The sequence below is a fragment of the Pleurodeles waltl genome, chromosome 9, assembly GCF_031143425.1.
Source record: "Pleurodeles waltl isolate 20211129_DDA chromosome 9, aPleWal1.hap1.20221129, whole genome shotgun sequence".
NCBI lineage: Eukaryota > Metazoa > Chordata > Amphibia > Caudata > Salamandridae > Pleurodeles > Pleurodeles waltl.
Window position 1 is genome coordinate 1115668126 of NC_090448.1, and position 27456 is coordinate 1115695581.

Consider the following 27456-nt stretch of genomic DNA (forward strand, 5'->3'; position numbering starts at 1 on the left):
AAACATAACTCAGTCCTTATCCCTCCCCTTTACTCTTTCATCCTGCATTTCTGTTCCCCTCAGTCTTTTCCCTCGTGTAACCTTCATTACATTGTATCTCCCCTTCACACTCTTCACACTGTTCTTCACTTACTCACCCCATCCTCTCCTAATTACCCCCTCCTACTCTCTCTCCATATAACATAAAGTGATAAAGATGGAGTCCAAGGTCTGAGTGGCATAAAGCATCTTTATGATGAGGGATTATTTCAATTTATGATTAAAGCTTTTGATAGAATTAGAATACTATAGCAGTCTCCTATACTTGCAAAATACAACTTCCATAAATTATCACCTCTTGCTACAGCTGACCACTTAAATGCAGTGTTTTCATGGTAAAAGACATTAGAGGGTTGACATTCCATGTAAAGTTCATGCAGCCTTAATTTGGTTCAAGTATTAAATGGCTGCAGACCTTTTTGGACGTTAATATAGTCAGTCGGGATTATTAGAGTTTTGCTGGGTACCTGGTTAATTCAACCAGCCACAAAACATAAGCAATAAACAGATAAATTAATACAGGATATCAGCATCATTAAGGGTCGCCAGTGGAAGCAGCTGCTAGCTAGGACTGCGCTATGAAGCCAGAACTAACAACTATAATCTCCACTTTTTTGCCATTTGGGATGTAGAAGTCTTGCCTTACCAGGTAAAGAATTGCTTATATTTCTCAAAGTGCTTTATTTGATGTACTTCGGATTTACCAAAGTGAAATTGTACAACTGTCTTTGTGGAGGGTTAAAAGCAGGAAAATGGACATGAAGCTGACTGTATAACATGTTGTATGTAGATGACTAATGTGCTTGGCTGGTGCAATCTAACTTGCTTGATCCAGTTTTATGTCAAAATAACAACCACTTAAAGCTTCCTGCAGCAAAGATATTGCAGCCAAATACCGAAATATCATGACGTTGCATATACATAGTCAAATATAGTTTTACTCTGCTTAACTTCACATAGATGCATGTTGACGATACAGATGTCTTCTAGGTGTGGAGATGTGGAGTTAGGAATAGTAAATTCATACTTATCTGCAAAAATGTTCACAATCTATAGGTAGTCGAGATTCTGTCTAGGATATTTTGTAGCACACTATATTCAACTCAATACACCAAGAGTGTAGCACTTGACCCATCTGCCACTGTGTGAAGTGGATCAATGGAAAGGTTTTAGTACTGCAGAGGTATAAACTGGTAATCAGTGACTCAGTGAACGGTCCAAAGTATGTTTGTTTTTAATGTGTAAATAAAAAGGGATGTCATAAGGAATATTGTGGGTGCCGAATGAAGTAATGTGACAATTTTGTGGTCAGCTACTCCCCCTCCTTTAGCATGAATCTCAATAGAAGTGAGTTCTTCATTGATCAATCAGAACATTGGATTGTTAGGGTTCCATTGGCAATGATGATGGGTGATTCTCAGCTCCAGGTTCACAAGATGCCTTGACCCTCAACATTTCACTGAAAACTGGGAGTCACAGTGGAAGAGGTGACCCAGGTGGCAGCTGCCAGATCTCACCTCTTCTTCTGGTGTTAACAAAAAAATAGAATGCCACTTAGATTTCTGTGCTTCATTGTAGCTTCATCTGTAACCATAGAGGTGTAGAGTTCTCCGGGAGGAGTGTTAGAATGCCAGTAGTGGTTGAAGACATTTTTCCAGCACAATCTGTGTACAACGTTCTGATACCACTTAATCCCTCTCGTTCTAGATTCTTTCTTGACCACAGCCCAGAGAATCACAGATCTAGACTCTCTTAAATATAACTCTGGATATTCAGTTTTCCACTTGAACCAGTCATAGAGTAGAAGAGGTCTATTGCTTGTGCGAAAAGTGAGATGGGGCATTATCTCGTTAGGACTATACACACTTTGCTCTGAACAGAGATAGTTCACTTACAGGGTATTTCATAGGCAGAAGGACAGTTTTTTCGACATGCACTGCTCAATGGTGTTCTCTGGGTTTCCAGTGCATGGCAGGTAATCTAGATATTCACACGAGGTGCAACCACACACTCTCATCCAAACATCAGTAATTTAAATACTTGGTTATTAACTTAATGCTTTGGCAAGGATGGACCCTTGTGGACTAATACTGGAACATCCTGCATTTCAATACAACTGCCTGATAATAGGCCAATAATAACCAAACCCCAGGAGGACCATATCATCAGCAACGGTCTTCAAATGGAAGTTGATCAGGATTGGAAAATGGTTTCTGGTGAGCATGGAGATGGAACAAGCTGCACCTTAAAATGACATGGGAGTATGTCTAATGGAAAGAGGATCCACAAATGTTAACAGGATAGAATGCAAACATATCAAGGTACTTATTTATTAACAACTTGTGTAATGCAACGCAGCAGCCAAAGCTGCTATACTGTTGCAATAGGAGGAGAAAGCAGCACTGAGCTATAGCTACAAAAATGTGGTGCAGCTGTTCTCCTCCCCAGCACTAGAGCCCACACTGGCTGCCTAGCGCCATTCACATACCTTTGCACCGCATTGCAAAGGTGTGTGATTGATGTCAAACGTAGGCTTTGTGCTGGTAGGGTACTCTTCAACTATACAAAATACTATTCTTAGGCATACTTTCAAACCATTTCCATATTGCATGTAAATACCACATGGTATCTGTGTTGTACAGTGGAGCACATTAGACATTGTGGGCTGAATTGCACCACAAAAAAGTTTTACGGTGGAAAGTAAATAATTCATCAGAATTTTGTGTCAGTTTGAATTACTTGTTGTGACTTCAGGCTGCAGCAACGTGTTGATAAATCTGCATTTTGGGCAGACTCGCCAACAGTTGTGCTCCACGTGACACAGGTGAAACTGATGGCAGTGGTGCATTTTGTGCTCTATTTACTGATCTCATCTCTAGTGTTCAGGCCATATTTGGTCTCCAACCAACCCCTTTGACTGGTAAAGGCCAATTTTTATCATATATCATAAATTCCAAAGTGGGAATCAGGGCATTATAAAAGGAGTTACTATTGAAACAACTATTGGACATTACATAGATAGGGAATAATCTTGCCCACAGAATTTATGGTTTTATCCTTAGATGGGTGCTCGACCTTGAGAGTTTGCTCTGCCCAATTTTAGGGGCATATTTACAAGCCCCTTGGGCCGCCTGATTTTTATGATGCCAAGGCGGCATTAAGGTGGCCATGCCCCACGTCATATTTACAAAGTGGCACAATGCATGCATGGCGCCACTTTGCAACTCCTTACCCCACATTATGCCTGCGCCAAGCATAATGTATGCAAGCAGGGCGTTCCCGCACAGGGAGGCCCAAAAAAATGCTACAGTGAAATTTACAAGATTTGATTGCACCATTTTTTCCATCATTTAAGAGGTGCACCCATAATAATCTATGGGCCTTCCTGTGCTTTACTGCACTAGTGCCAAAATGTTTGGTGCAAGTGCAGCAAAGCACCACAACAGCGCCAAAATGTTGACGCTGTTGTGGTAACGACCAGCATGGTGTGCCATATTGTAAATACGGTGCAACCATGGTGTCATTAGGGGACAAGGGGAATGCAAGAAAAGTGGCGAGGTGGACCAATGCCCCACTTTCTCATAAATATGCCCCTAAGTTTGAAGAAAATAGGTCAATAAGTAGCATGTTCAGAGAGCATAAACATGTTAGTTGATAATTTATGAGATTTCTCTTAATTTCAATACATGAATTTAAGATCATTGATTCTGGATGTATAATGCAAGCTATTATGTTAGGAGTTTGTGAACACACAAATACCTGAGAGCTACCCTATCCACAGCTAAACCAAACAAAGGCCCTGATTTATACTTTTTTTGCGCCGCATTTGCGTCATTTTTTAATGGAAAAGCAGCGTAAACTTTCAAAATAACTCGCATCAAGCAACCCTCAGGTAGGAAGAAGTAAATACCAGAATTTAAACAAAAAAGAAAACAACTAAAAGACCGAAAGCCAACTTTCTCTAAGCGCCTGTAAAAAATAAATAGATAACATGGGTTTATACAGACGCTAACATGCACTGGTCTGGTGTCAGGCCAAAGGGTTTTGGTTGAGGCAATTGTTTACAGACTTTGAAATATACAGATGCAGAGATCAAAGATGCTGTCATCTTGGTTTCCAGAATGTCAGATCCCTTTGTGTCTGATGTGGCAATAAAAATTGTATCTCAGGCAGTAACTCTTGCTCTTTATTCATATTGAAAAGTGACCGAGAGTTGAATGGAATGATTGTTAACAAAGTCGGCTACAAATAGAATGTTTTTATTTTCTTTCCCACAATGATCCAACTTGGCTATGTTAGCGTTTAAAAAATGTTTCAATTCGTTTTTAATTGTAATGTTCTTATTAATTAATTATGCACACATTTTCTTCGAATTTTAATATAGGAAGTGTGACTATACGTTCTTGCACTGACTGATGTCTTTCAGGACTCTTTGATCTATTCCATGCCTGTGGTTCTCCTGCCAATGCAGACTAGTTTCAAAGACTTTAAAGCAATTCAAACACCGCGGCAAGTCTGCTCAAAGTGGCATCACCTGTGGGATAGCAGGAGTATTTCTTTCTAGCCTCAATATGCAATAATGAATTTGTTAATATTTCAATGCATGCTAAAGTGAGGGCTCTAATACGGCATTAGGATGGTCGATAATAGGATGGTAGGCGTTCAGTGCACGTCCCCTATTCGGAAAGGGATACCAGGTTTCTGTCACTTTCCAAAGTACATCCAACTTTTAAGAGAAAATGGAGCAAATTCCAGGGCAATAATTAGTTACCAAAAATGGAAATCCCTGAGGTCAACATCAAGAAGTAGTAGGAGTGGGAATTGACCGTTATAATCTTCCACCCTCTCGCCTCATTCTCAACCTCACAATAAAGCTCCTGCCCATAACCACACTGGGTCCTTAGCTGTCTACAAAGTAGCCATGTGTCTGTTGACCTCTACTATTTCTTTCATACTATGTGCTGTAAAAATCTTTAGTATAATAAAATACAATAAAAGAATTAAATATGCACGTCGGACATTTGCATCATATTTCAAGGTTTATAATTTCAGCCTTTTGTATCTCCTTCACATGCCACCTATTGTCACTCATTGCCATCATCTGCAGTTAATATGTGAGAGCCACAGAAACAAGTCCTCATTTTGGAGTACGATGAATGTTGCAACAATCCCAGTCTCACCTCCAATACTTCCAGTACAAACAACAAGTTTGAATCTGGTATGGTTGTCGCTCTTCCTACATCAGTAGTTCCACATCGAGTTGGAAAACCCTTCCTAAGCTCCCTCCAAAGTCCCAGCAAGACACATCATTGAGACATTGCCCATTTCAAAGTTTTCCAACAACAGTGTAATGAGTGTGCATTAGCCTTCCACCCTCTCACCACATGTCTAATAGCAGTAATGAGAGCGGCCATAGGGAATTTGCAATCATGCCCACACATTTGTGAGTTCTGGGAAAGTCCCACTTTCAAAGAAGCTTAGAATGGTCGCCCATTACATCCAAGAAAGATTCCCTGAAACTGAGAGCCCTGAAAAACATGGATGGGACAGCAGGATACAGAGCTACATAAGTGGCAGCTAGTTAACCCAATGGATACTTCTTTGCTACTCCTTTCCTCGCTGCCTAATTTTCCGCCTGTGCCAACCAGCTGCAGGGAATGATTGGGTACAGCACCACAGAAAAAATGTACGCAGTTGTCGAGTGGGACGCCACTCAAGGTCCTGGGTAGCAGTAGGAAAGTCCTCAGTCTTTTTCTTTTTAAATATAGCAGTTTAGGGGCTGATTTAATAAAAGCAGCACTGCACCCAGGGAAGTGCCTTTTTTCTTGCGCCCCTTATTGCCCCCCTAACGCCACCATGTGTGCACTGTATCTAAGATACGATGTTCCATGGCGGTAGTTAGGGAAACTATTGTCAAATTTTTTACGCTAGTGTGGAGCTATGCAGGACTAACATAAAAAATGTTGACACTAATCCTGCAAAGCCCTTTGAGGCCCATTGAAAGGAATGGTTTGAATCCTTTTAACGTCTGCTCTGACAGGCGTTAACAGTGTTGAAAAAAATGACGCAAAGAAATCTCTTAGACGGGGGATTGCCACCTTGGCATACATTATGCCTGGTGCAGGTATAATGTAGAACAAAGGGTTACAAAGTGGTGCAATGGATGCATTGCACAACTTTGTAAATTTGGCACAGCGATTTTGGTCTCACTGGGCCACGGTAGAGTAAAAAGAAAATGACGCTAATGTGGTGCAAGGAGGCACTAGGGGCTCTTAAATCAGACCCTTAGTGATTCAAAGAACATTTTTGTGACGTTGCAAAAATTCATGACTCTCACCCCCTAAGCAGAATGGCTTGTAGAAGTTGCACTCAGTGATAGAGCGAGGGGCTGCTGGCCTACCAGCCGATGAGATGTCAGCCTTGAAAAAGGAAACAAATACAGAGAGGAAATGATGGAAAAGAGCGAGTAACAGTACAAGATGGCGCCGGACGGGTGATTAGCAGTCATTTGAAAGCAAGACATGATTTAGAGAGAAGGGTAGAAACGTTTGAGGTGAAACTGGAAGGTGATTTACTACATCCTGGTACGAAATTGTCTTTAACAATATTTTTCGCTTGAAAGCGAATTATATTAGTAAGTCCTGTGAAGAGGAAATCTAATGGACTGGGAGTGCAGTACAGAAAAGCCTGGGGATCAGAAAGCAGGTACCAGCTTCTGAACGATTATCCTCAAAGGTGTGTGACAATGATGCGAAGAGAAGGACAACTGAGTCATGTAATACAATCCACTCTCTGTGGCCCGACCTCTGCAAGAAGTGCAAAGTGAAGCGTATGCTGCGAGGGCGGACGAAGGTAGAGTCTCCTAGCTAAATAGAAAAAAAAGCACTGGCAAATGCAAGGGTCGGTCTACCGGATATCAATCCCGTCCAGGCCCCGCGGATCACTGCAGGCCAGACTCACTCTAGTAAAAATATAAGGCATTGATGTAGAGTTTAAAGTAAGATTAATGTTTCTCCAATTTGATATAAACAAAAAATGATGACAGCAGAAGCAATGTCAAGACCAGCAATGAAGACAACGCCAGCAGCACCATCATGAATTACTACAATAACGCAAAAGACAACTATGACAGTTTTTGCTATGGTTATATTATTATTGTACATGGGAAAAGGTATCTCTACGACATATAGTAACGATATTGCAAACCCACCACCAGACCGGTGAGCAAACAGTGGAACGTTCAAGATTTCAGACTCCTATATAAGGTCAGGGATCTTAGAGTTGAGTTCAAATACCATGTTTTCTGTCTGCAAAATTTTAAGAAGAACATGCACACAGGGGCTTTCAGTCACCCTTTTTCATCTATTGGTCTGTTGTATTGTCATTCACATTTTGCATCCACACACCGTAGCATAAAGCACTGCTCAATGGCTCAGCCCACTTTTGCCATTGGTTCCCTTCAGGGACAGTGATAACATTCTGCTCAAGCACAATGTTGCCACCAACACAGAAAATAGTGCCTCGTCAAGCCTCGTGGGATGAACTTTGCTTCAGTTTTTTCATGACTTTTTTTGTTTTTTTTTGTTTCAAGAACAGAAGAGGAAAAGTAGAGGAAGACGAAGAAGAAGAAGAAGTAGGAGGAGAAGAAAAAAAATAAAAAAATAAAGAAGAAACAGACGAAAAATAAGAAATGCAAGAGTGGTGTACACCACAAAATGTTCTTCTTACAATTTCATATTATCGGTCATTTTTGTCCAAATCAATAATGCCCGTTTTAACAACTAACAAGATAAAGGTGAAATCGACCAGTGTTATCTTTACAGATATTTGCAGTGAGTGTCACAGTCATTGATTATTTAAATTGGAAAATTGACGTGTGACGTAAATCGGAGCCATAGTTTGGTGGCTTGGTGCGTGACACATGCACTCAACAAGCCACCAAACTATGGCTCCGATTTTATCCTTCTCAAAGACAGCTCAGTTACACGGTGGTTCGGTTAAAAAGACTGATAGAATAGCGCACTGAAGCAGCCATCAGGCTTCGAGTTCCATTTGATATGAAGAATGGACCCGAGCTGCAATGCAGCCCTTTCGCAAAACTATTTTACCAGTCAGATTTCCCAGCTAGCAAGATCTGGTTAGGTGTTATGGCGACCATGAAATGTATGTGTAGGACAACTGATAATTGCACAAAATTCAAAAGGGAATCCAAGGCCACTCAAAACGAAAACAGGGCTCAAGCATTCACTTGGAATATGTAATGAAGCACAAATGAAAGGAAATAGAAGTGATGAAAGATGCTACACATAGAAAAAAATGAAGTGAGGCCATGCATTAGTGTGAACCCAGAAGATGTGAGCTGTCTGTCAAATCAATTACTTGAAAATTAACGTTCATGGGATTCTGCTGTAAAATACATTGCTGTACCTCCATGTTATAGTTTTCATGCCTGCTACCCGCAAATTCTGTGTGCAGATTCAGACATGCATGGACAGTAAGAAATGAGTAAGTATTTAACAAATGTCCCTACAGAGATCTCTGAACAGGTGACTGGTAATCAAGTGTATTTGTAAACTGTACTGTTAATAAACCTAGCAACCTCCGTTTCCAAATCTAAGGGATTTATACATCAGACAGATTCCCAAGGAGGAATATCTGCTGGAATCAGAAGAATCTTAAATCTAGGTGGGTTCTGGGTAGAACAGTTCTCAACTATGAGTTTCTGAAAGGTACTGGGAGAGACAATCACGGGCACATCAATTTCCTGTACGTATTTTAACTATGGCATTATGGGTCTGAATACGAGTAAGGCATAATTATGTATGGAAATATTGGGTGGCCAGAATTATTGATTCTAGTAGGTATCACCACACACAACTACACCTATTACATGTTAACTCCCACAGAAAGGGGAATCATTTTGCAGACCCCAATTTACTGTGTGGAATTCTGCACACATCCTCAGTTCTTTGGGAGTTTCATGCACATATTTACCACCTTCTTTTGCCGAGGGGTGCTGCTGTGATGAATGTTATGAGGAGGGTGTCCGAGGGAAGGAAAGCATGTGTCATGGTAGGGAGAGCAATCTATGCTCACCTATGCCTTAGAAAAGGGCCGGGCTGGCTGGCGACAGAGGTGGGCTGCACTTCAGCCCATTCATAAACTGATTTTACGTGCCAGATTTTCGAGCCAGTAGCATCAGGTCTAGTGTCCTTCAACCAGGAAATCCACCCATAGATACCACTCAGTACAGCTCATAATTAGGGCATATGATGGTTAAACGAATATCAGAAATTGCCTTATGGTGGATGACATCATTGCATCAGGGGTCATTTTCATGAAGGCATGAGAAGAATGTACATATTCCCTCAGGAACTTGTAGCCAGATCATTTGGTGTTGTGATATTGCAATATCACATACATGCAACTTTTTAAAGAGTCCTTCTAAACCTCTTTACCTCATCCTGATGTGACTGGGCAATAATGAGCAATGAGTTGCAAATTCATTGCCTTCCAACCAGTGGTAGTCATTGTTGGTATGTATCTGCTGAGGAATTCAGTGTGTTGCAATCACTTTCTCAAGTTTTGGAATAACTTCATCAGCAGACATTGATTAAATTAATTCAATGTCAGGGTGCCTGCTGTAGTCATCAACTACTACGAGGAGGTGTTGATGTTGGGAACGCTTTCAAAGCCTGACATAGTGAAGGAATAACCCCAGTGACAATGTGTGCAGGTGGCTTATTTGGCCTAGTTACTTGGCAGGGTAGGCAGTCACCCACTATTGTCGCTACTTGCTGATAAATGACGTGAAAGTAGACATTTTTAATGGATCCGCATTTTAATTATAGTTGATCCCCAGCATCAAACTTCTGTGCACAGGGCAAATGGGATTTCTTCTGAGTAATAGCCCTTCTTCTGTGACTGAACATTGTGAACCTCTTGTAGCATGCTTCTGGCATCACTTGTGATACGATTGACTTTGCAGGGGGTGTCGCATTTTTCTTTTTTTGCATTCTTCGTATTTGCAGTCTTCCTCAGCCAGAGTGGCAGTCACTATTTCATAAAGACACATAGGAAGCACATACAATTATGTCTCTTTACTTTGTGTAACTTCTTTATTGGCTGTCGTTTAAGGAAAATGCAATAAGTTGTCAAACGTTTTTCCTTGGCCCGGGTTGATACTCCACCTCAAATGATTATTCATGGGGCAGCAGTACCACTTTAATACTCATGGTATTAGTTTAGGTGCAAACGTCCTGAAAAGTGACACTACTGGTTTATGGTCGATTCATACACAAATCAGATTGTTGTAAACGTGAAAATGTCTGCTTCCGCACAATATGGTTATGAATTCCTTTTCAGTATGAGAATACCATTGCTTCATCTCGGCAAGTGCTCAGCTGGCGGATGTGACTGAGCACCAATGGCCATTTTCCTGCTACTGGATAAGAACTGCCTCTAAGTCAGTAGACCTAACGTTAATAACGTTAATACATAATTCAGTTACACTGGATGGGTCACAGAAATTGATGGCCTCTTAATGGACACTCTTTTTGCTCTGGAAAGCAACTTGTTATTCTTAAAACCAAGACTATCTTGTAGCTGCAGACATTCTATATAAAAATGTCTACTGATAAGCATAATTCAGGTCACCAGGAATCTCCACACATAATTCTCCATTAATTGTAATCAGGGTCTTATTGGTATATTATGTGTGAGAATCTACATGTAGGGATCATGGTGGGAACGTGAACCATTACTCAAATATCAATATTGGGCTTCTGTGTGCCTCCCTCCCTGCACCCAGGATGTGGCCAGAGCGCTCAACATTGGAACTAGGTGAACCCGGTTAATCTCTGTATTGGCTCAAAATCCTGTGATTCTGGCAGATTACTTAGGGCCTGATTTAGATCTTGGTGGAAATGATCCCACTGCTGGTTTGTGATCAGAAAACCCATCTGCCACCTTGACAGTTCCTCCGCCCGATTTAGATCTTGGCAGGATCATAGGAAAAAGAGTGCCCGAGCCCCGCCAACTCCCCAAGAATCTCCAGCAACTTCTATGGCGGCACTGGGACTAGGGGCTGACAGAGGCACTCCAGCCAACTTTACCATCCAGAAGATTTGGATGTGCCATTCCTGCCTAGCCAACTGTGGTGGTCTGACATCTACACCTGAGTTGTCACATTGGAGGGAAATGGGGTACAAACTTACCTTTTTTCCCAATTCCACTACTGTTTTCGACTGGACACTAATGAACATGACCTTTCATCGCTGCTGCCACTAGACCACAGAGAAAACACAACTCCACCCCCCATTGCTGGACGTAAAGGCAGGGAACCCGCATTGGCTGTGTACGTTCAGTGGTCACATATGAGCCTGGGGGGGGAACATCCTTTTTTACGACTTTCTTTTTCCGAAAGTCGTGGTTAACGAAAGCGCAACAACGCTTTTTTTAACCACGACTCCGGTTTTTTGTGCCTTAACTATGTATGTTCTGAACAACAAACATGCGTGGTTAAGGTACAAAGAAGTGAGTTGGCGAAGGTAAGTGGTGGGTTTAGGTTTTGGGGAGGGGGTGGGGGGTCAGAGGGTTTTAGGTTTTGGGGTGGGGTTGGGGTTGGGGGGGTGGGGCGTTTTTGGTTTTGGGGAGTGGGTGGGGGGTCAGGGGGTTTTAGGTTTTAGGGAGGGGTTGGGGGGGTGGGGCGTTTTTGGTTTTGGGGAGTGGGTGGGGGGTCAGGGGGTTTTAGGGTGGGGTTGGGGGGGTGGGGCGTTTTTGGTTTTGGGGAGTGGGTGGGGGGGTCAGGGGGTTTTAGGTTTTGGGGTGGGGTTGGGGGGGTGGGGCGTTTTTGGTTTTGGGGAGTGGGTGGGGGTCAGGGGGTTTTAGGTTTTGGGGTGGGGTTTGGGGGGTGGGGCGTTTTTGGTTTTGGGGAGTGGGTGGGGGGTCAGAGGGTTTTAGGTTTTGGGGTGGGGTTGGGGGGGTGGGGTGAGGGATGTAGGGTGAATGGTGCCTATTGCTAATGTTTTTATCAGGAATGCCTTTACAACGAAATATCATTGTTAAGGCATTCGTGGTAAAATCATTAGTAGTAGCAACGAGGTCGGTGTTCCGACCTGGTTGTTAAGGCAGTAGTTGTTTTTGAAGTCGTTGTTTCGTCGTACAGTCGAGCCTGGGACCTCTGAAGTCACATGCATGTCAAATTAATTAATTTTTTTAATTACTGTGCCATGCATATGTCAGGAGCACATTTGTGTGAGATATGGATGATGTACACTGGTCCATGACACATATTACACAGATACACAACTGTAATTTGGTGTCAATATTCATGTTAAATGCATGATGGCACCACAGTGACGTTACATTCACACCCATTTACTATGTCCATGTGTGCACTTTGCAAGGGGACCTGTACCTGTGATGTTGTGCTTCCAGTTGTGTATAAGAGTCAGTACGTCTATGTATGTATGTGATTTGATTGGCTGGTTGAGGCCGAAGGAGCTGGATTGGGTGATGTGGTTGTGTCTGTATGCGTGGCACTTGCTTGTGGGTTTGATACTGTTTTGTATATTTGGTTGTGAGTTGTGCTGCTGTGTGAAACATTCAAGTGAGTGTTGTGTGGTTGTGATGTTTGTAGTTGTGCTTGTGTGTGAGTTTGTTTGTTTAGATGAGTGTGCAGTTGTGTCGGTTGTTGTGGCTGTGATGTGGGTGGGTGCAGTGTCAATGACATGTGTATGTTGTGTCATGGATGTATGGCAATGTGTGTTTTCAGCATGTACATGTTTTGTGGTGTTGGAATGGCAATGGATTATAGTGTGTCTTTCGTGTGTTATGTAGTGTGCTGTGCAGGGGGACACGTATGGCTAAATTATAGTGTGGTTGCGTGACCTACCTCCATTCCATTTTCACTGCCATTGTATGATGTCCATTAAGTCCAGCCACAGGCTCGCTCAGTCAGTAAACCACCACTAGTACACCCGCAGGACTGTACATCTAAATAGGGTCAGCAGCAACCTTCCAGCCTGACAGCTAGGCAAGAGCACTCCGCTGTGGCAGTCTGCAGCTCAGCCGCAATACATCTAAATAAGGTGGGCGGAATACCGCTGACTTGACAGTGTTTTTGGGTCTTCCGCCACAGTGGATTGGGGGTAATACTGCCAAGATCTAAATCAGGCCCCTAATCTATAAATAAATAATGAATGGTGTCCTTGTGTAATGTAACTGGTGCTCATATAAAGTTCTCCAAAGCTTTTAGGTTGAGTTTGTGCTACATCAAAAGTGCACAACAGTTAAAAAGAAGGCCGTGACATAAGGAAAGAAAAATTGCTAACCCTAATATGGGCCACGCACAGCGTTCGCATGACAATTGTCCTGGCTCTTAGTTCACTAATTGTTCAAGTTTAAAAACTATCACTTTTAATAAAGTACTTCTCAGTGCAGTGCTATAATGTGACACATTAATGTTAAAGCTTCCACATGTTAAAGAAATAAGCTTTTTTGAATTTGAAAGATACTTTATCATATTTTACATGATGTTTGTTGTATGATTTACGGAAGAAACATTTTTAGGGCTCAGATCATGCACTTGCTGTGAGATATGAGCCAGAACCATTATGAGCTCAGCTCTCTCCATTATTTTGTTGGCTTACCCACCTTTAGTATCAGCTTGTGAAGAACAGGCAGTTCTGCAGTCCAGTATTTGGTTGCAGTGATGATTTGCATGGAGGTGATGTAAGGGGGTACTGCTGCTTATGGCTGAGGCTCATTGACAAAGCTGAATGTGGTCCACAATGTCTTTTTATCCTGGCCGGCATCTTAAAATGTTATCCCAATGCTGAGACCTCCAGAGAGATCTCACAATCAATGGGGCATACTGATACTTGGTTTGCGTTGTTTTAGCGTCATTTATTTTGACGTTAAAACACGCAAACCTAACTCCATATTTAAATTTTGACGCTAGACCCGTCTAGTGTCAAAATATAGGAGTTAGCGTCATATTGTGGATGCGGCAAACTACCTTGTGCTAATTAGATGCAAGGTAGGCATTCTCATGCACAATATAATGCCTTATTTATACTCCAGTGCAAAAATGACATGCACGGAGTAGGTGGACCCAAATATTGGCAATAAGCCTGCTTAGCGCCATTATTTAACACATGGGTCAGACCAGGCATTAGGGGACCTGTGGACCCATTTCCTTGGCTAAACAGCATGGAATGGGCCCACAGATGCCCATCCTAAGCCGCTGGAACACCCCCACCCACACCAGAGGGATGCCATAGGATGGGGGACACCGTCCTGGGTAAGTATTGGTAACTATTTTTTTTTCTGTGCCATTTGGGGCCCCTTACATGGGCCCCCCTGCCTGGTACTGAGAGTTACGCCCTTGCCCAGGGGACACTGGTCCCCTGGGCTTGCCAATGGGGTGGTGAGCATGACTCCTGAATTTACTTAGACAGGAGTCGTGTTTGGCTGGTAGTGTGTCAGAGAAAATGACGCCAGGCTGGTTAGCAGCATACTTATTGCTGCTAACCAGCCTAGTGTCATTTCTGATCTACTAACGCCTTTTACCCTCTCCCTATGGCCCCCCGGCTAGCATCTTTTCTTTAGACGCTAGCCTGTCCTTTGACCGTGCGCCATTCCATAAATATAGCACACGGCTGGCGCTGGGGAATGGCACTATCAGCCACTATTGATATTGCTGCAAAACTGCATTAGTACAGTTTTGCGGCAAAATCCATAAATTTGGGCCAATGTTTATCAATTTTTATCCTGCCCTGCATCAGGAAGTGTTTTCCAAACAGTGAGATACCCACACGGAGTTCCCACAATGGATCTTCAACCCAACGTGTTCAATGTAATGCTATCCCAACATGGGACATCCATCGAGCTCTAACAGGGCCTGTTCATCCCAGCTCACATAACTCTCTCAAAGTATCGCTGTACTGATTTGCATCATCAAGCAAAGTACCAGAAATGTGACATGTTCCGAGCTCATGACAAAACCCCTCCATCCTGATTTGATGTTTGAGTTGGAACACTTGTGCTGAAATAGGCAGGATTCGCTGAATGCACTTCTATATTTACGTAGATGATGTACTACTCCTTAGCGGCCACTTATACATCTGGCTTGATAGTACAGCTGTCTGCAAGATATATTGTTACCACTTCTTTAAAATACACATAGAGCAGACTGTGGCTCTACTCAGAGGACTATTACTTTTTAGTTGCATTCTATTTGTTTTTTGTTGTATCATGCCAACTTGCAAGAAGTATTTTCGCTAGAATGCAAGAGGGACTATGGGCTACATGTGCAAAGAATTTTTGAGGTCACAAATATCCCTATTTGCAGAATCAGGCCGTTCTGACCACAAAATGCTTTTTGGGATGTGCAAAGTCCAAATTGTGATTCAGTAACGTGTTACTGGATCGCAATTTGATACTGAATCACAATTAAAATTCCTTTAAAGACAACGGGATGCGTTTGAAAAAAAAGATTGTTTTATTTAATAGCAAGCACAGACATGGTGGCCTGCTGAGTTCACCAGGCCACCACCCCTGTGATTGCTGTGATTCCTAAAGGGTCCCAAATTTCGATCTACCTCATTAATATTCTTGAGCTAGGTCTATTTGCGACCCACTAGGAATCGCAAATGAAAATCAAAAGAGTTTCAAACATTGGAAATAGTGATTTCCTAATTGTGATTCACAGGAAACCACAATTAAGAAAACGCTATTTCTAAGCTCCGTAAATGCAGCCCTATTTTAGGTCTGGAAAATGCACAAAACAATCACTTGTCACATTCAATTCTTTAACTCATAAATACATTCTATGAAAGAAGCAATCGTTTTTTCCCGTTTTTTTTTTTTACCAGCATCAGCAAAATCAATAGAGAAAGGGGCAATTTAGCACTTATGTATGCAGAACATTTGAACAGTATTTGTGAATGTCTGCGTTTGACCTCATTTGTGCATTAAAGCGAGGCTGATTGGTCTCGACAATGTGTATTAAACTGGTTATCGGCATTTTTAAACAATAGATAGAGCGCCCATAGCAATAGTATCGAGATTTCCTTGTTATTTGTGAACTGTGAGAAGCAGGCATTATGACGTAAAGTACATTAACTTTCAACCAAACAATTGACATGACTGATAGGAGGGCAGTACCAAGGGAGAGACATAGACAGACGGGACGTATTAGGACCCTAAACCGCGATTAGTGGGTATGTGTAACCCCTTCAAGAGTATTGCGGCTTCTGGGCCTCTTGTAATGTAGTCAGGTCCTCTTGCAAGGCCCCCCAGGCCACATCCCGGGGAGGCCACAGGTGCCAGGGACTCTTCAAGCACTGACAGATCGCAATCGATTTCAAGGAGAACCGCTCACCCCTAACGCACGTCGGAAGCATCCCAAGGTTAAATAAAGCCGTCCGCAGACGTCATTGGACCTCGGTCACGAGCGATTGCATTAGAAAACAAGTTGCAAACGAGCTGTCGGCAGGACTGATCATCATGCAGGAGATCTGGAAGACACTGCCACGAGCAAGATAAACATTTGCATTAGTGCGACTCACTGCCGGCATGCATGCCTAATGATGCCGCGCATACAGCGGCCGGATACAATGGGCTTGCCGTTCAGAGGCAGGACCTACAACCAACACTGCGGACATCCGCGAGAAGTAACAGGCGCAAAAAAATAGCTCTTTGCCTTATTTATGTGAGTAACTCTTTACAGTGGGCCTACATTTACCAAAGGGTGAAGTCTAGCGGAAGTGACGTCACACACCCTTTGAGTTGACATCTTGATCCCCCAACGCCCCCCGCCCCTTTAAGCAACTTAACTTACTACTATTTGCTGACGACTGGTTAGTGAAAGGACATAGAGTGAAAACTACAGCAAGTAAGCAGGCCTCTTAGGGTATTCAGGATTAGAAGGCAATTCTGATTCAGCTGGTAAAGGGACTAAAATATTTCGAGGAACGCTACACTTCTGAGTTTTTACCAGAGCCCATTTGCCAGGAAAACCTGGCAAAATAAGCATGGGGACAAAGGTCTCAAATGACATGAAAATGTGGGACTCAAGGCGCACACAAAGACACTTGTGGTTATTCCCCACTCCTAAGGTCCAAAACTCGTAATGGTGTGGTAATACCATACTTGGGAATTGCCACCGGAGACTAACAGGATTCCTGGGAACGGTATATTCACATCAGGAGTTACAAGGGCCTTGCAATGGTGGCCTTTCTGAATTTCTCCTCAGATTGCTGCCTTCTGAGCATTGATACTAGAGATAGCAAAGGCAGTGTCAGGAGTACCAAAGGGCCCACCAAAGTAGCAGATATCATCCTTCACTAAGCTTACTTTAAAACCATTGAAAAAGACCACCATGGTCAGACTGCCCAATTATATGGAGTTGGTATTGTGTGTGAGCGAAAAGGGATTACAGAGGGAATCACAATTTGAAGAAATTATTTTGCATCACTTTTTGCTGCTTAGACATTAAGTCAAGAGCTACCCTTCGAAGATGATGAAGAGATGTTCAGCTTCAGTTCTCAAGGACAGACTTCATGCCATGTTTTCAGGATATCCACAGAGGATAATATTTACATGATGGTATTTTAAACGGTGTCATTTACATGTCCAAGGGTATCACGCAAATTAGCAGACACGATGGCGGTCTTTAAGGACTGCTGTTGAATACTGTGCTGTAGGTCTAGCGTTCCACGGAAACCACAGCAATGCCACACTTTTTAGGATCACACCTATGTACATTTTTCCTTTTGTGATTAAGTGTGTGTACATTTACATAACACATATATGCAGAAAACCTAGCAAGTCCCTGGGCCTCACGTCCCATTGTTGCAATAATGATGTATGCACCACTGAATAGCAGTAAACACTGAAAGGAGAGTTGTGCTTAATGTGCTCTACCTAGGCTTCTTTGAATCTTGCTTTCTATGGACATAGGTGAGCTACAGGTTGTCTGGGTAGTCCTTGATTTCTCTTGAGGTGGCATAAGTGAGTTTCAGATTTAACACCGTAAAAGGTGATGAAAGATGAATCAATACAATTGTATATGGTCAAGACATAAATTACTTAAGGTCCAGAGTAAAGTGGATATAATTGTTGTGAACATGTTTTAATTAAAGTAAACATCAGTGTTAAATCAAAAGAAATAGGTTTACAATTAAGCTGAACTCTTCAATTGTAGGGCGACCTTCTCACTCCATGTGATTACAGATACAGTTTCCCGTGTTGGAGTTCTGTGTGTGTCAGTCTAATGCATTTTGGTTGTTGTGGTCTTCCATTGAACGAATTAGACCACAATACCTGATACTAATGATTTGAAGGTGAAAAGTTTAGGACCGGAATTCACTGTCCCTTATGACATAGAGGGAAGGGGACACCCAGGCCAAACTTAATTTAACAGAGGGAACCTGAAGTAAAATACCCTACTAAGCTTGATGCCATTTAACATTATTCAGAACATTTCGATGAGCATTTAATGGTCCCTTGATTTACAAAGGATATACTCAAGGCCGGACTGGCTATACCGGGCATCAGGCATTTACACGGAAGGCTGGAATGGTTGAAGGCCGCATTTATTACTGCAACCGTTTTTGTAGCAGGGCAGCAGTTTTAAAACACTGCAGAGTTCCTTTTATATCCAACAGCTTTCAGGCAACAATAAAAGTAGCATGATAACTTCGGTAATTAATGCACTTGCTAGAGAGAGTTTCGGCTCATCTAAGGTAGTGTAGAGGGTTAATGTGCCTGCTGCAAAGAAAATGTATTATGCAGATCGCAGAACAGAATTTTATTGGCATAGCTCACTTGTTACTGCTTGTATAACAGAGTCCACTATCCACTAGAAGGCAGAGACTTTTTTGGAATTGGTATTCCCTCACCACAAGTAAATGGGGCAACAGTCTTTCTGCCCTGTCCCCGGGGCACTTGGGGTAATTACCCCGATCAGCAGTAAAATTGGGATAATTACACCCAGAAAGTCGACTACAAGCCAGGGATTTTTTCTTTAAATATAGGGATGAGGGCTGTCCAGCATGGACATGGGCATGCCCTAGCAAAAGAAAATGTGGCAACACTCTTTCTCGTGTTGTGGGCACCAGGCTATACGCACAAATGAAGTACCATGTTTATCAGAAGACTTAGACGAATGCTGGATGGAAGGAAGTTTGTGGCTCCCCACAGATTCCAGAACTTTCCATCACAGAAATATCATGGAAAAATGTATTTATTCAGTCAAAGTTTCAGGTTTGCAAAGGATTCTGTGTAAAACAATCTGGTGAGAGCCACACATGTCATCTTAACTTGGATTCCCATAGGATTCTAGTTTTCAAATCTGTACAGCTTTACTAGATTTCCCTAGGAGTGGGCTTATGTAGGGCCCAAATTTCACTGCCAACCACTCAGCAAAAAGCTGGTCAATTTTGAGTGGAAAAATGTGAAGTATCCATGTTGCTTCTTGGACCATTTCCTCTCACAGGCACTAGGCCCTCACAAGTGAGATACAATTGTTATCAGAAAACAAGTGGGAACATTCAATAGTAGGATATTTGGTATTGACAAATGGATTTCACTGCATTTGTGTTCTCTGCCTGCGCCACCTTTGGACCCTGGAATACCCATAGCCTGGGGCCAAATGTTTAATGAACAGGTAAGGGTTACAAGTAGCTCCCCTCCCTGAGCCAATGTTTGCTCCCCGGACCCCATCTGCCCTCTGCTGGAGTGCCCTACCTCAACAGTGACCCTTGGAGCCAGCTCCTGGAACACAGTGGCTCCCTGCCCAGGAGAATGTGGGAATATCTTACCACACACTCTCACAGGCAGGGAACTCATCCTTGCTCCTGCCTGGCAGTAGCAGTAAATAAATACTGCATGTATATCTTACTTTACCCTAAAAGAGCCATAGAAATTCATTGAGAAAAACAAAGGTTAAAGTAACTTAATAGGTGAACATTTTAGTGACAACGTAACATTTTAAAATACAAAAATTGCAAATAAATCACCAATTATAGTTATCTCTATTAATCATAATTCATGCCCTAAAAGAACTGCAACTCACCCCTTTGCCATGAACTGCTAATTACCCCACATATTACATCACAAATAACATGATCTAGGACATCACAGGTAACATCACTGCAACATCTGAAATTACATAACTGATGACGAGACTTTACATGGTGAGGATGAGAATATAGGTAATTTAAGGCACGAGTCATAGTTATTAGAGATAACTATAATTGGTATATTTCAGTGTTTTTTCAGCTTAAAACATTAGGCTGTCGCTGAAATTTTCACTTACCTATACTATTACCATAACCTTTGTTTTCTTATGTAGATACACATAGAAAGACACACCACTGAGTTAGCTCTCACTAATGACCTCCATGCAGTAGCCTTCTAAATGCACCTGTACATTGTTGCTTCTAGGAGTTTCCAGCCTTAGGAAATTATACATAATTTAAAATATTTTCATTTTGAAAGTGTCTACTAGTAAATAAAAATGTATTGGTAATATCCTTTTTGTTCATTTATTTTCCTGCTTACCAGTTTACAAGCCTTTAAAGTTTAAAATATGGAATTCTTATAAAGTTTGCACAAACTTTCCTCTTTCTGAAAATAAAAAAAATGAGTGCTAATTTTGACAGGCAATGGCGAGTATGTAGAAAAAAATGTAGTACAATATGGAGCTATTCAAAAGCATCACTTATCGAGGAACAGGTGCCAGTTAATGTCTCTTACAATCCCCTTCTAAGGCAAATGGACTATAAATGGTCTGAATAAAAATGGAATTGCATCACAAGGCAGATTTAATTAAAAGTATCAAAGGGAGAATAGCCTTCAAAAGAAATGTAGCAATGCCTGTGATCTTACAGTTCATTGAAAATCACTAATGGTTTCAGCTAAAAGGGGTTGTGAAATAGAGGACCAGGGTCAAACATAAAAAGCTTACTACAATAATAGATGCTGTGCAGAAGGTTGATATTATTGGGTTATCCATCAATCCGGGATGCCCTACAGTATCTTAACTCTGAATCCCAGGATCCATATTACTTTTAAGTCCATCCATCCAAATCAATGCTGGTTTCCCATGAATAAAAAGGCATTTCCATTAGTCTTACAATTTAACATTATAGCAAGCTGACTGGACTGTGAGTTTAAAGTGTACGTTCTTCTTTTACGAACACACCTTGTGTAGTTATGTGGAAGTTGAATGTACAGTTTGTTTAATGCGTCTGCATAAGGTTTCTATAATTCTCTGCAATACAGGATTCAATTACAAGTAAATTATAAGTGGCCAGGGTTCCCACACTTGATGTTTCAGGTAGTGGAATAATGGACCCAATTTTATGGGCCAGAAATTCCAGTTGGTAAAATCACTCTAGGAATGGGCTGCAAGTGCAAAATGACCAAATCACTTCCCCACATCTGACACTCTTGCAAGAAAATGGGACTATGTAATGCTCCATCCTGTCAGGCCACATCCTCTCCTTCCATCAGCCATTCTCCCGACCCTTCTCCTACCCATGTCCGGCCTTAAGCACACATTTACCACACACTATAAGCAAGCGGTAAATAAGAGTGTTAATCCCTAAAGAATTGGGAAGTCTAGTCAGAATTTCGCCCGGGAAAACCAGGTCTGCTCAGTTATTTCCCATTCAGTTGACATTAATTCATAAAAGATGCCTTTAGGTTCAGAAATTCTGCCCTGAATCATAAAATCTGACTGCTAAATTCGCCCCACTCATAATGGGACCTTATTGACAGTCAGAGCCAGCTATCCCGTTATCTAATTGACCGAGTTTGAGGGGCATTAACCGATGCAAAACAGGTGCAAATGTCATTTTCACATACTATTGTCAACTTGATTAGGACCGAGGTGTAAATACGTAGAATACTAAAACCCTACAGGCAATGGTGAAATATACTCTTTGTGGCAGAATGCTTTTGCAGTTCCCTTTATGAAAGGAAGCTTGAAGCCTCCTTCACGTAGAGTAAACAACAAAGAACACTTCTTGATATATAATTGAAGATTATAGTGTGGCAAACCTTGATGTAAGAGGAGATATTCCTATTGGAATTGATGGTTGGAAATTCCTAAGGGAGTGGAAAAGACTACCAGTGGCATCAGTTCATACAAATTATGAGAGCAGTAAAAATATTATATACATCTTGACCACTGATTAAAGGCCAAATATCCTTGGTTTTTGACAATGTTTATCGTTTTGAGGTACACATAACAATTACAACTAGCAGCAATGAAAGGGATGTTAATGTCCCATAGGGAGTGATTCTGATCCCTTATAACACAAGAGTTACAGGCGTTTCTCGAAAGGAGAGGCAAAAAATGCAAATATGCACATTTTGGTATGATTTCTTCATTCAAATTTTGCACAACGTTAGACGAGTGTCCTGTGATGGAGGCAACCTTCTAGATATCTACGATTGTGCAATAATCTACTCCAAATGTAGGAGAAAACATCTAACCTTTGCAACACCAGGGCTTTGTGAATCACCTCATTTACATGGACATCAAATCCATCTATGTATCAACCTCATATACTGGTAGAGATATCAACCTTGTATACTTGTCCCATGTATGTATGTGAACACACCCCAAACACCACTATCAACTGAAAAAGAATGTACAACCAACAGGACACACAAAAGAATCAAATTATCCACAACCACCTAACTACATCTAACTACAGCCAGACATTTAAAGTGTTTTACCGAATCATTCCAACAACTGAATATTAAATACTAGGGTTGGGTGTAAATTTCTGTACGTGCAATTACGGCAAAATTAAGCAAGATTATGAGGGATTATGCAAGGAGAGTAACCCAGCATTTAGCATTATTTTCTTAGAACAAAATTCACCCTTATGTCCAAAATGGACCCAAGGTAGAATTGTGTGCTACAGAAAAGAACACAAACAGCAGCAGCCAGCAACCACTCATGTTCGTTACGTTCATTGCTCCTGTGCTCCTGCTCTAGGATTTTTGTGCAAAATTACTCATAATTATACAAACAGGCGCAATTGCATAATACTCTGTAATTTTGCATCAATGAGCAATGTGAAATTAACAAAATTACCCTGGTTACTCTGTGTAACTAAACGTTCGCCGAGGACAACTACATCCACGCTTAATGAGTTAGATTGTCATCAAACTACTAACAAACCCTGTCTGCTTGGTGAAGATCCAGTATGGATAATGTGTACCTCTTGTGATGCACTGTTTTCTCTTTCAGTTGTACTTGACTACTGAGATGCAGTCCTCTGATTTGGGTGAGCCTTTGTAAGGATTCTGCTTCTAAGGTATAGGTGTGTGCCGGTGAAGTCGGTTGGGTCATCGAATAAGGATATGCTATGGGCGAAGTATTTTATACCACAAATGCACTAAGGGAGACAAGGGCTTGGTAACAGGGACATCTCGATTCCATCTAAATTTTGGAATGTAAATATACTTTGCAGGCTAAGCCAAAATGGTAATGAAATAATACCAGTACTACTCCCGCTATTACTGCTACTAGTATTAATACTACTGCTGTTGCTAGTACTACTGCCACTGCTTCTACTATTACTACTATGTACACTACTAATACTAATACTGCTACTACTATTAAAACTACTGCTACTGATATCACTACTACTGCCATTAATACTAATAATACCAATGATAATAGCACCCATAAAGAAAAAGGCAAATATAACACTAACACAAACAGAAAAACATCAAAAACATTAACACAACTATTATTTTTGTTATTATTGTTAGCATTACTATGAAAGATATATTTAATAGTATAATTAGTAATAATATTAGTAACACTAAATGAAATAATTGATATAAATATAATTATACGAATGCTGATAGTATGCTGCTTATAATGTTAGTATCATCACCATGCACCTCATTGCTATCATCATAATAATGGCAGATGCGTGAATAATTACTGTTGTAACCATTATTATTTGTGAAGTGTGGATAACTACTGTTTTTATTGCAATTATTATTATTATTTGTTTCATTATATTTTTATTTTTAAATTGAATTTTAGGATACCTAGTCTGAATGCACAGCCTTGGACCGCTACATTTGGTTGTCCCCAGGAATGTGCCTGACATTTCTAGACATTAAGTGAGATATGAAACATGTTGAAGGTTGAAGGATGTAATTATGTGAGAGGAGCTTTAATGAAGTAGTGATGGTTTAGCCTTACCCATGATTAGTCTATGTCCAATAGTGTATCGAGGCAATCAAGAATCACTTGGAACTGTTAATAGTGTGACTCATGTGTGTCCTTTGTAAAATACATGACAGGCATAGGGGTGTTCCATGTGTTGGTGCCCTTGGTAGTTTAAGCATCTCATACTATGTGGTTGAGCTTTGTACCTCCTTTGTTACATAAAACATAGGAAGACACATGTAAACTAGACAGTCATCAGGTTACCCCATTTTTGGTTAAATGATGGAACAGGAATTGGCCCACAATGGAAGTTAGCTAAACAGAGAGCCACCTCTTTATTATATTAGCCATGCCTCACGGGGTCACGCCACCAATACAGGATGCCCCTTGATCATGCAGCTCCTTGCTGAACATGGGTCGGTAGCACCAGTGTATGAAAGTGTTTAATATTGTGAGTGATTGAGTCTGATCCCACCTCCCTCACAGGTCCATCCAACACTTTGTTATGTTGTCTAAATACTTTCACTTTGTATACTTTAAAGTGAGTGCTTTGGGTTCTGTTATGAAGGATAGCAGTGCGGCAAAAAAAGAAAACAAATTGTTGATTGTGAAGACCAGGTTATGTTATATTTTCAGTGCTTTCTGTTGGCTACCTTAAAAGATAAGGGCTTGTTTGTAGTCCAACCCCATTGTATACCTCAACAGCTTCTGCTTGTGTTGGTTAGGGTCTTGTACAACCAGGGTTGGAGATGCAGATTCCAACAGTTTGTGCAAGGCTGTCAGATCCATGGATTATGAGACAATACGTGTGACTTATGTGAAAGAAAAGTTGTGACTGGTGTTGCCTATTAGAGGACGTTGTAGCCCCTCGCCCAATTTCTCGAGGGCTTACCAAGGCAATTAGTGTGTGGGTGTTTTTTTTCCAGCACTTTAAACACTTAGAAACATGCAAATTGCTGGTGTTGTATGCGATAAAATGGCGACTCATCTGAGGAGAGGCCTGTTCGTGACCTTGGGAGGAGAGGGTGGCAGGAGTTAGAAATCAATGGGCAGTGAAAAAGGACAGGCAGAGTGCCCACCACAGCATCACAACTTGCTAATCCCTCCCTTCTCCACGTGAATGTGTGCATAATGCCCTCACCTGCTCCTCCTCTCACTCCCCAGAGAACTTAGGAGAGAAGGTGTGCTGGTGTCTACCATATGCACACCCACTGCATGACCCTCCGTACGGGGGCGCCTCAGAGTACTGCTATCAGGCCCCATGCAATATTCTCTCAAAGGGACCGCAAACTAATTCTGCGCACCCTGCCACCCCCGTGGACTGGTCTACGAGTCCAAGAGCTTCAGTTTGGTTGATTAGATGGCTGATCAAAGAAGGCCCGCAGTCTTGCCCCAGTAAGGGCTTTGGTCAGGGGCTTCAGGGCATGAATAGAGATCAAGGGAGCACTACTCTGCCATTCCGAGGAAACAGTAACACATTTGCAATAACACGGTCTTCCACTGGTACTGTTGATTTCACAAATAATGGTAACACTTGGCTTTGACAGACTTGTGTCATCCACACACATCGTAACTCTCTCACCTGTTGCAAGTGCCTTTTCTCACATGTCCTTGGCGGAAGCTCTCCTGCAGGGCCTGCCCTCAACAGCTTGTGGCTGGGCTCATCCCTGGAACCGAAATAACAGGAGTTAAGAGTCTTTAAGGAGTCTGTGATAGTGCAATCTAAAAAGGAAATGAGATTAGATGTTGAGAATGTTTGAAAAACGATCAAAACGCTACACACCCATTGTGCCTGGAAAGACGTCAGATTATAATTATCATAAGGCGCATGGCTTGATCTTGGTTAGGTGGAATTTAGTGAGAATAGGCCGCAGTACATTATTTGCTTATTTTGCACCAAGCCTTACTTGCCACCACTGAAATGCAATAGCACAAGCCTACACCGAGTTATGACCCGGCACCCGGGCTTTTCCATAGGAAAGAGAATTGGGAATTCAGCGACAAACTGATACTTGGCATAGCTTGATTTATTCAGGAGGCATAAATGGGCAGGAATGGACTCAGGTTGACAACAAACATCGTTTTTGTAAAGGGATATAATATATGTCTGTGGAAAGACAAGTGAATGGTCACATATTGTGGGTTCTTTGTGGGTGCTTAATGTCCCATATTGTGCTTAGTTAGTAGGTTTAATTTTCGCTAGTCAATTACTAGAAGGATTGGATTTATTTATTTTTATAACAGTTCCTCGAAGCTGCATTAGAGAGCTACATCTCTCTGTACAGAGTCAGCCTGTGCTGAATTGACCCCGCTCCTTAAATCCCAAGTTGGCAACCTGGGCTCCTACCCATCAAATCTGTGCTAATTCGGATCACATAGTGGATTGAATGCAGCTGCCGCAGTTCTGTGGGACTAGGGCAGGCATTTGAAGTGCATTTGCACATGATATGGCACTGAATGCGAGGAAGGAGTGCTAAGGTGGGTGGGAGTCTTGGCATCGTAGACAGAATGGAGCGGGGGCTGGGAGGAGACAGACCATTAGCAACCAGAGTCATTTGACTTCAATCTGAGACAAGGTCAAGGCATGCATACGGTGTGGTTGTGATGTACACTAGCTGCCGTTCCTTAGTGCTTTCAGACATTTTGACAAAAATAACACCACTGATAACAATTGAATAACACTTTCTGAACTAAAAACAATAATTCTATCCACTGTACGACTATTTTATTTGAAAAGATATAGCACCATAAATCTCATTTTTCACACACATATTAAGCACAGACATGACATTTGCAACTCACCAAAGCTAACAAAATAAGGAAGCCATTACATCAAAAAATTGCATCATTTCACAAAACCAAAGGCTAACGCAACCTACTTTAGACTCACTCATCATAGGCAAATAATAATCCAACTCTATAGAAATCCAAGCCTGCAGAAAGTTGTTACAAAGTGATAAAGAGGAGAGCAGTCATTGAAAGTAAGGACAAGGTCTCTCCTACAATATCAGGAGACAGTGCAGTTAGAACATAAGTACAATTACCAAGCACTCTATAGTGACTGCAAGCAGCAGCCGATATAAAGGAGGTGTTGAGTTGACATGTTGTATATGCTGTTTTGGTATGCTGTGCACTCTGTGTTCCATTGTGTTGTTGTATTGTTGAGCTGTGTTTCGTTATTGTGGTGTTAATGTGCTGGT

General features: G+C 41.7%; 1 protein-coding gene across 2 annotated transcripts in view; it reads right to left on the reverse strand.

Annotated features, from left to right (window-relative positions):
* The window catches only part of TMEM121 (transmembrane protein 121), a 696740-nt gene that overhangs the window by 209212 nt on the left and 460072 nt on the right, over positions 1–27456 (reverse strand). For both annotated transcript variants that reach the window (XM_069208841.1, XM_069208843.1), the window contains one exon: positions 25839–25923. The gene's annotated coding sequence lies outside the window, so the exon portion shown is untranslated. The remainder of the gene's footprint in view (positions 1–25838; positions 25924–27456) is intronic.